At 39.7% G+C, this 10,326-nt stretch overlaps 2 long non-coding RNA genes across 2 annotated transcripts; both read left to right on the top strand.

Annotated features, from left to right (window-relative positions):
- Positions 1 to 1,031: 1,031 nt before the first annotated feature.
- LOC118488104 lies at positions 1,032 to 3,286 on the top strand. Its single transcript, XR_004883756.1, has 3 exons — positions 1,032 to 1,290; positions 1,799 to 1,983; positions 3,178 to 3,286. It is a non-coding gene; the product is annotated as an uncharacterized LOC118488104 (long non-coding RNA).
- Positions 3,279 to 3,877, top strand: LOC118488105. Its single transcript, XR_004883757.1, has 2 exons — positions 3,279 to 3,331; positions 3,526 to 3,877. It is a non-coding gene; the product is annotated as an uncharacterized LOC118488105 (long non-coding RNA).
- Positions 3,878 to 10,326: the final 6,449 nt, after the last annotated feature.

The raw sequence follows: 10,326 nt of genomic DNA, 5'->3' as shown, positions 1-10,326 counted from the left end.
CATGCTCGTATCATCATCCAGTGGGTCTAGCCTGTCGTTTTTGCGCTCACTGCAACCTTTACGGTCATTTCACTGCGAACTACCGCTATGGTCCCCGTCAAGCCCAGTTCAAGCTACTGCCAACCAAGCTCTACTCCCCGCCCCTCAAGGCCAACAAGCAGCTCAAGCACCTGCAGTCAATGCTCAAGTCTGCTTTGCATGTGGTGACCCTAACCACTTTGCAAACAGATGCCCGAACAGGGTGGTTAAGCACGAGCCCCAGCAGCAACAACAGCAGCCTCAGCAACAGCAGCTACTACTAGAAAATGTGCCTAATGCAACCTTTTAGATGCAACTTTTATCAATTATGTTGCATTTGACTCTAATGCAACTTCGTTCATTATAAAGGTTGCATTAAAAGATCTAATGCAACATTTTTCATTAAAGGTTGCAAAACTTTAATGAAATTGCAACCTTTTTATTTTGAAGTTTGCAAATCTTATTAAAAATTGCAACCCTTTTTTTTGAAAAGTTGCATTATTAAAATTTATATGCAACTGTTATTGCGTAATTCAATGAAAGTGAGAAAAAATCTTAAAAATGTTTGATTTGTAAATAGTAAAAAAAACATATATTCTTGTTTTGTCATATTTGATATATACTCTTTTGTTATAAAATAAGTGGTTTGATTAATTTAAAAAATACCTAAAATTGAAAATAAAAGATGACACATGCTGATACTAAAAAAAAATATATATATATATATATATATAACTCATTGGAAGTCAATATAGTTCATTAAGACATGCATGAGTGTATCTCTAAACGCCTAACATGACTTATTAAGAATTATTTTATAGTTTTATTTTGTGTGTGTATATATATATATATTCATATTTTATACAACTCTTATATACAATATCCTATTAGTTTTATATAATATATTATTTGATTTCTTATATGAGTTTGATTAAAAATAAATAAAAAATAACTTATAACATTTGTTATTTTTATCTATTTGAAATTAAAAAATGCTTTATTTTTCATTCCCCAAATTCAGTTTCCCCACTAAACATACTCTCCTCATATTTCCCTCTCAGTTTTAATTTTTCATTTTCATCTTCCCACCAAAATCTCACAGCCTCCTAAAATGCCCTAATTAAGAATATTTCCTCACGATCCATCTCTTCTTCTCTCTGTGATTTCTTCTTCTTCTCTATCTTTGGCTCATTACTTCTTGATCACCATTTTGTATCGTAACACATTGTTACAAGGGCTTCAAACCAGGACTAACATGTCTTTGTTACTAAGGTACTAGCCGAACTGTATAAGATTATTAGTGTAATTATCTCTTTTATTTCATTATGGTGGTGATCCAGATATGTAACTTTATGATTTAGGGCCAAGATTTTATGTTGTGCCGTTTAAAACTAAAGGTTTAAAGATGCACACCAACTGTTTGATGTAATGCTTCAACAAAGTTTTCAAGATGCAGATTACTGGCCTCTTTTGTGTGATATGGTATTCCATATTTTGGACCTATTAATTGCCTCATACAATCAAATTAGTTCATCTATAGCAGTCCTAAAGATTGTTTTAGATGGTATGGAATGAGGAAGTGTTTTGCATATTAAAAAACTTAGATTTCTTTGGTATCTTGCCTTTTGTTCTTGTAAGGTATTAAAGATTAGAAATTCCACTAGTTGTTTGTAAAACTCCATTATTTGTGAAAACATAATTGTAATCTATTTTGCTTCTGTGATTCAAAGATAAATATGTATTTTTAGAGTTTATATACGCTAAGTATTGGTATCTGCAGGTCTTACCCAGTATGTTGGGAGGGTTGAGAAGGTCGATAGGCGGTGAAAGAAGAGTGGGTGCTGGTGGTGATCGGACAATCCACGATTGAGAATTTGATTCAGTATGACGCAATTAGTCCGTTCATTGCAGTGGCTGGCTTACATCCTATTAATTATGCGTGTCTATCTTATCACGAGTAAAAAGGTCATCAGCTCTTAATTTACACTTTTTAATGTTTCAGCATGCTACACTTTGATTTTTATAAGTAAGTTTGATTTTTATATTAATTTCATCAGCATAGTTTCTTAAATACTCAGGAGAAAGCTACGAAAGTTGTTTAGGCACAGAAGCTTAGGGTTGAACTATGAAGTCTTAGATTAAAACATGGACCCCTTACATGCTTTTTTAGGTGATTTGTTACCCTTTATATGAAGTTAAAGTTAAATAAAAATGTTTTTTTTTAAATTTTAAATAACTATCTTATATCTATAATTCTATATGTAATGAAGATTTCTTTAATTATTGTTGCAGCTAGGAATTTAGTACATTCTTATTAGAGGTGGCAAAATCAGCGGGTCGGGTGGCATGTCCGGGTAGAATGGGTTTGGGTTTTTAGGGTTCGGGCCAGGATGGGTCAATTTAGAAAAAAAAAACTGTTTTGGTTCGGGTAATACGTAACGACTTTTTATTCAAGTTCAGATGTTCAATCTATCTGTCATTTTATATCCTTATAACGTAAATACTATTGGTTGACAATTTAAAGGAGTTAGTATGTATAAAATTCCATCAAAGATCTTTTGCCATGTTATGAATAGGGATGCAAACCAGTTGACCAGAGCCTGAGATCTCTATCGTAAACACTTTTATGTCTATTTTCTTAGAAAGTGTAATAACTAACTAATGCGTTTTTAAAAATAGAAAACAATTTGATACTAATTATTATAATTTGAAATATATATTTATTATATCAGTTAAAAATTGTATAAATAATGGGCTCGTTTAGGCTCCCGAGTCGGTTTAAGCATCACAAGTCAAGCTTGAGCTCGTTTAAGCTCGGCTCGTTTCAAGCTCTTTTTCGAGTGATCTTGAGTAGCTCAGCTCATTTACATCTCTATCGACCACCCATTATTCCTCACGACCCTCATAATTTTCTGTTAACTAATATAATAGTGGACTGGGAAAAACATCGTGTCAGTGACACTAATATGGTTAGGCGATTCTAATTGCTTTTGAAGAATGCCAAGCTTCATCAGCTCGTTATAGAACATAAAAACAAATATTTATGTGTATGCTACTCAACAGGAGTGGCTTTATTTTCACTTGAAAGTTTATCCCTTTTTACTCTTAGCTTGCCTTTTCTTCTCGGTTTTCTTTTTGTTCACTTTTTCTGTTTTGCAGATTGAGCCAATCCCAAGCAGAAATCTGCCTCCTAGGTTTGAACCAAATACATCTCGCAGTGTGAGCGGTTTACATATGATTTTTTAGTTTGTTATTCTCCTTTCATATGCATGTTCAAGCATGACGAATGCCTTAGTATGTCCCTGGTAACCAAGTAAGTGTTTTATAATTTGCTATATCTTACCAATTTGTTTTTCTCGTCCCCCAATACACACAGTACTGAGGTTTATAGTTGTGATATGCAAAAGTGTTAAATGTAGGATGGCTCTATGTTTTATGTCTACTGGAAATTGTGTATTATTCTGTAGCTAAATGTGTTTTCTTTTAATTTCTTCTTTTATTTTTGAGAAAATGTTGGTACGTTGGGAACATCCATATACAGATGACGGGACAATTTCTTCAGGAGGTTTTTGCAAGCTAAAGTTGTGAAAAAGCAGTCGTTTGAAACTCATTAAGTGAATAAAGAGGATCATGAAAGAAAAAAAGTTGACTTTGAAGCTATACGACAAGATATTGATATCCAACGACAAGACTTGGAAGATCTGTGTGGAAATGTTACGAAACAACTACAAGTTGAAGATCAAGATGCGTAGAATGTTTTAGTTACTCTTTATTATTGTAATTGACACTTTGGTATTGACTTTTTTTGTTATTTGAGTTTGGAAAAGTATGTTAAGGTACACTATTTGACTAGCAATGATATTTGGTGTTAATATTGTTTTGGCTAAATTGCAATTAAATTCATATTAATTATTAACAATTATATTTATGTCAGAAGTTGCATTTGCGTGTAAAAAGGTTGCATTTACTGTAAAAAAAGGTTGCATTAAGCTTAAAAAAAGGTTGCTATTTTGTAACAAAACTATAATAAAGGTTGCATTATAGTATATAAAAAGTTGCATTTAAGTGTAGGAAAAGTTGCATTAGAATGTAAAAAGGTTGCATACAATAAAGGTTGCATTTGAATAGTAAACGCAACACTTACAAAAATGGTTGCATTAGGCTTCAAAAAAGTTGCATTGGTCTAATGCAACTGCTTTTAATGCAGCTCCCAATATAAGGTTGCATTAGGCCTAATGCAACCTTTTCAAGGCCTAATGTAACATTTTACTAGAGTTACATTAGCTTCATTTTCTTGTAGTGAGCAAGCAGCCCATGCCTCGAACCTTCAACATCAATGCCCGTCAGGCTCAGGCGGATAACAACGTGGTTAATGGTACGTTCCTTGTGAATGGTATTTATGCATCATGTTTGTTTGATACTGGAGCCGATAACTGCTTTGTGTCCTTTGAATTCGAGAAACTCCTTAGTCGTAAGCGCTCTTATCTGTCCTCGTCATTCGAAGTCGAAGTCGCTACTGGAAGTATTGTCACAGTTAGCTCTGTTCTTCGTGATTGTACCCTCGAGCTCAACAATCACATCTTTCCAATCGACCTTATTCCGATGCAAGTCGGAAGTTTCGACATCAATAGTAGGCATGGACTTTCTTCGCGAAAACCATGCTGAAGTTGTGTGCTGCGAAAAGATGATTCGATTCTCGCTCGCAAATGGTGATCTTCTATGTGTATACGGTGAAAACAGCGTCGAAAGGTCTCAAGCTTATGTCGTGCATTCAAGCCAGCAAGTATCTCCGCAAGGAATACCGAGCTTTCTTGGCCAACATTGTAGTAGCGGAGAAGGAAAAGAAAAAGAAAGTTGAAAGTCAGAGATGTTCCAAGTGGTCCGTGAGTTTCCTCAGGGTGTTCCCTGATGATCTCCCCGGACTACCGCGAAGTCGTGATATCGACTTTCGTATTGACCTCATTCCTGGAGCTAACCCCGTTGCCAAAGCTCCGTATCGACTCGCTCCATCCGAAATGAGGGAACTCTCGAACCAACTTCAGGAATTACTCGAAAAAGGCTTTATTCGCCCAAGCACCTCTCCTTGGGCGCGCCAGTCCTTTTCGTCAAAAAGAAGGACGGGTCGTTCCGGATGTGCATCGATTATCGGGAGTTGAATAAGCTAACCGTTAAGAATCGATACCCTCTGCCTCGAATCGACGACTTATTTGATCAGCTGCAAGGTGCCAAGTGTTTCTCAAGGATCGATCTACGTTCAGGCTATCATCAGTTGCGGATTCAAGAAAGACAGCCCCAAAACCGCTTTTCGAACCCGATATGGCCACTACGAATTCGTTGTTATGCCTTTTGGTTTAACTAACGCACCCTCGGTTTTATGGATCTGATGAATCGCGTGTGTAAGCCTTTCTTAGACCGTTTCGTCATCGTGTTCATTGATGAGCTTGATCTATTCCAAATCAAAAGCCGAACACGCGCAACATCTACGTTTGGTTCTCGAGTTACTTCAGGGAATCAACTCTACGCCAAGTTCTCCAAGTGTGAATTCTGGTTAGAGGAAGTTCAGTTTCTGGGTCACATTGTGAATAGTCAGGGAATACACGTCGATCCCGCAAAGATTGAAGCCTTCAAAAGTTGGATTACGCCTAAGAACCCGTCTGAAGTTCGTTCTTTTCTCGGACTAGCGGGCTATTACCGACGATTTATTGAAGGATTCTCCAAAATCGTTGTGCCGCTTACCGCTCTTACTCATAAAGACAAACCTTTTGTGTGGGGAACGCACAAGAGTCTGCCTTTCAAACCCTCAGCACATGCTGTGCAACGCTCCGATTCTTACGCTGCCCGACGGAAGCAACGATTTCATTGTCTACTGTGATGCTTCCAACCTTGGTCTTGGTTGTGTCCTCATGCAGCGAGACAAGGTTATAGCTTACGCATCTCGACAGCTCAAGATCCACGAGAAGAACTATACAACCCATGACCTCGAGCTAGGCGGTTGTCTTTGCATTAAAGATTTGGAGACACTACCTGTATGGCACTAAGTGTACAATCTACACGGATCACAGGAGTTTACAACATATCTTCAATCAAAGGAACTTAATATGCGTCAACGCCGATGGGTAGAACTCCTCAACGATTACGACTGTGAGATTCTATCACCCAGGCAAAGCGAATGTTGTTGCCAACGCACTCAGCAGAAAGAGTTACGTGCTCAGTATCCGAAACGTTCAAGCCCAGCATAACCTCGAAGCCCTTATTCGTGATGGTCAACATGCTTGCTTTAACGAGCGTACATTGAAGAGAGAGAGGATCTATCACGATAGAGCTCAGTTAGTAAGCAAAGTTGGTGGGATATTTTACTATCTGGACCAAATCTGGATCCCTAAACGGACCGATATGCGAAAGATTATCATGAATGAAGCCCACAAATCCCGATATCCATTCATCCCGGTGCTGACAAATGTACCAGGACCTGCGTTACAAGTATGGTGGCGGGAATGAAACGGGATATCGTCTCTACGTTGGAAGTTGCTTAACTTGTGCAAGAGAAGGCTAACATCAAAGACCTTCTGGCCACTCGAACAACCGCTACCTATATGGAATGGGAGAGTATAGCTATGGATTCATAACGATACTCCCGCCCACGCCATCAGGTCACGACAGTATTTGTGTTATAGTTGATCGTCTAACCAAGTCAGCCCACTTTTTGCCAATACGAGAAGACTACAAGGTGAACGACTAGCCCAAATCTACCACCGACGAGATCATTTGTAATCATGGTACGCCTCGCGACATCATCTCTGACCGTGATGCTCGGTTTACTTCTCGGTTGTGGGAAACGTTTCAAGCGGCTCTTGGTACGTCGCTTAATCTGAGTACTGCATTCCATCCACAAACCGATGGACAGACTGAAAGAACGATCCGTACTCTTGAAGACATGCTCCGGGCATGTGTCATAGATTTTGGTGGTAGTTGGAACAAACACCTGCCATTGGTTGAATTCTCGTACAATAACAGCTATCATGCCAGCATTCAAATGGCACCATTCGAAGCCTTATATGGTAGGAGATGTCGATCGCCTATTGTGTAGCACGAGATCGGTCACTCACAACTAACCGGTCCCGAGATCCTACAAGAAACGACTGACAAAATCCACCAGATTCGAGACAACTTGGTAAAAGCTCGAAGTAGACAAAAAAAGTTACGCCGATAGAAGACGCAAGCCCCTTGAATTTGACGTTGGCGACTATGTACTCCTAAAGGTATCCCCTTGGAAGGGTGTAGTGAGATTCGGCAAGAAAGGGAAACTAGCGCCCCGATATATTGGACCTTTTAAGATTCTGGAAAGGATCGGAAAAGTTGCCAATAGACTCGAACTACCGGAGGAACTCAGTAACGTCCACCCGACTTTCCATGTGTCTAACCTCCGAAAATGCCTTGATGATCATGATCTAATCGTACCACTCGACGATCTTCAGGTCAACGAAACCCTACACTTCGTGGAAAAGCCTGTCGAAATCATGGATCGCCAAACCAAGCAACTCAGGCGCTCACGTATCCCTATCGTGAAAATCCGATGGGAAGGCAAGCGAGGCGCGGAGTTCACTTGGGAACTCGAAAGCGACATGAAGGCCAAGTACCCGCAGTTGTTTAAATAGATCTGAAGCATCAAATTGTAAAATGACTCACGGTGATGTGCAGCTTCGAGCTAATTTCGGGACGAAATTCCCTAAACAAGGGGAGGCTGTAACACCTCGTGATTTCGAATGCCAAAGTCAAAGTCAAAGTCCAGGTCAACTTTGACTTCTTTGACTGTAATTAGTCGATTTGTGTTTTATTTGTATTATGTGCAGTAAGTGTTGTCTAAATGAAATGATCGAATGATTAATCAATGCGACCGATTTACGACTGTGAATATTAAGAAGTAACAATGCGATAAAGTTAATCAATCAATAATCAAGTTAATCAAATCAATCAATCGAACTCGAGACTCGAAGCTATGCGAAACTGGTGTGGTAATGCTTACGTATGTGTGTGCCTTATGTGTTACTTGTGCATGTTTACCTTACGTTTGTGTGGTATTCAAGCGAATCAATCGAAAATCGAATCGAAACTCGAAAGGCAATCGAACTCAATCGAAACCGACATCGAAGCATGACTTATAGAAGATTATATGATAGATATAGTAGTTGGGACTGAAAGTAATTTGACTAGGAACACTATCGTATTCGGATCATCGTCCATCGAAATCGAAACATCGAAAATCATCGCGAAATACTCAAAAAGGGTTGCTGATCGAACAAGAGGCATCCTGATCGAACAGGCCAGCCGATCGGCTAGCATGTTCCTAGCCGATCGAGCAGACCATTCGATCGGAGCTCCTGGCCGATCGGCTGACACCTTCCTCTTTTGGAGCCTATAAATAGCCCTGTCATTATCACCCTTACTATTTTGGAAAGCTCCGACTGAACCAGCCTTGTTCTTCACCTTCTCTCAGATTTCTCTCAACTCCGGTAAGTTTTCACTCTAATTCTTGTACGTTTTTGATCATTACGTGATTCTACACCTTTCTATCCTTCAAAACTTGATTTCTAACCATGAAATCACCAAGATCTAAGTGTTCTTGGGTGATGTCATCATGGTGTTCTTGAAGAACATCAAACTTTGGCCTCATTCAACCATGAATAGCTTAGATCTGACCGATTTCCACATGAACAAACTAAGATTTGTAAGAATCTTAACATTTTTATGAATGATTTCCAACTTTCTTCAACAATTTACACTTAAAACCTTAAAACCGATAGAAACGGAACTCGAACCAACTAACTAATCATTCTAACGGTTAAAAGGTTCAAGATTCGGATACTATCTACAAGGTTCACCGATTTCGGGTTAAACATCAAACTACCGTTCCGAACAGTTCACCAGCCGGACTTGGGTGATTCCTGTCCGAACCGGTGAAGCAAGTAAAGACCCACGTTATAATGGTTTAACTCGCTGTCGAAACACCTTAAAATCATGACAAATGACCAAACAGCCAAGTGTTAGACGAAAGGCCGACCAGGTCAGGACTGCTGGCCGAACGGCTAGGCTGTTCGAACGAACAGCCCGGTCGATCGAACATACCAGCTGATCGGCCGGGCCAGCCGATCGGCTAGCACATGGTTCCACACTTTTCAGATTTCATGAAGCATGCTATTGACGAAGTGATGTTCGATCGAATACACTACTCGATTGGTAAACATTACTCTTCGGATCATGAGATACTATGCTTTAACACTCAATCGAATTTGCAACTCGTTCGTAGTGTGGAGTGCCAGCCGATCGAACAGACTGTTCGATCGAGCGACATTCTGCTGAGGACCACCTCTGAAGTTCCTAACCGATCGGTTAAGCCGCCGATCGAACAGACCGTTCGATCGATCGACCTGAAAGGTAAGAACACTTCAGTGTTCTCAAATACTACAACGAAAACTTCAAAAGTTCAAACCATCATACACAAACACATCAGAGGAAGAAACAATCCACTCGAATGGGCCAGCCGATCGAGCCTACCGGCCGATCGAACAGGACTTTTCAAACGGACTTTCAAGCCAATCGAACAGCCCATTCGATCGAACCTGTTTCAAGCCAAAAGAATGCCAGTAAATCGAGAGGGGGAGTCTGAAGATAGAGGGAAAGAGAAAGCCCAGAGACTGGTCTAGACTGCAGAAGTGAAGACACAGTTTTACAGTCAAGGTGTGTTGGCGACTCCATCAACATCTGAGGGGGAGTCTGTTAGTGCACTACATCTGTTGATTACGTCTAGGTGTCTAGGATCAGGTCTTATGTCGTATTGTATAAGCATAGGGCACGAAATACGAGAAAACGGGAGTCTGTATAGGTTTTATATGTGTGGGTCGCTCATAGGAACATAGAAGTTTTGGGTCGCTTATGTGTCAAGTGTAGGTCGCTTATGTGTACATGTCTGGACCGCTCATATGGACATGTGACACATGAGCGGTCCTAGCAGCTTATATATAGGTGTTGCTTGAGCGATCCTCATAAGGGTGTATGTGAAATTCCACACCGAAGCTCTGTCGGTGTGACGATCGAGCTGTAAAACGTTTGTTATCAATAAAACAAGCAGTTAGAAAGGAGAACAAGCTACTTCTACTTGTATTTCTTATTATTCCGCATCTGAAACGCAAGAGATAACCTCTGAGTGACTCGTTCGGGTCAGCATACGATCCTACAGATCGACCAGACTATTCGATCCATTTACACTTGTTTGCATCTCCGCGTTACTCATTGTTGTGCTATCGAACTATT

The sequence above is a fragment of the Helianthus annuus genome, chromosome 16, assembly GCF_002127325.2.
Source record: "Helianthus annuus cultivar XRQ/B chromosome 16, HanXRQr2.0-SUNRISE, whole genome shotgun sequence".
Taxonomy (NCBI): domain Eukaryota; kingdom Viridiplantae; phylum Streptophyta; class Magnoliopsida; order Asterales; family Asteraceae; genus Helianthus; species Helianthus annuus.
Note: the sequence above shows the minus strand (reverse complement) of the source record. Positions and strands in the feature narration are given on the sequence as shown.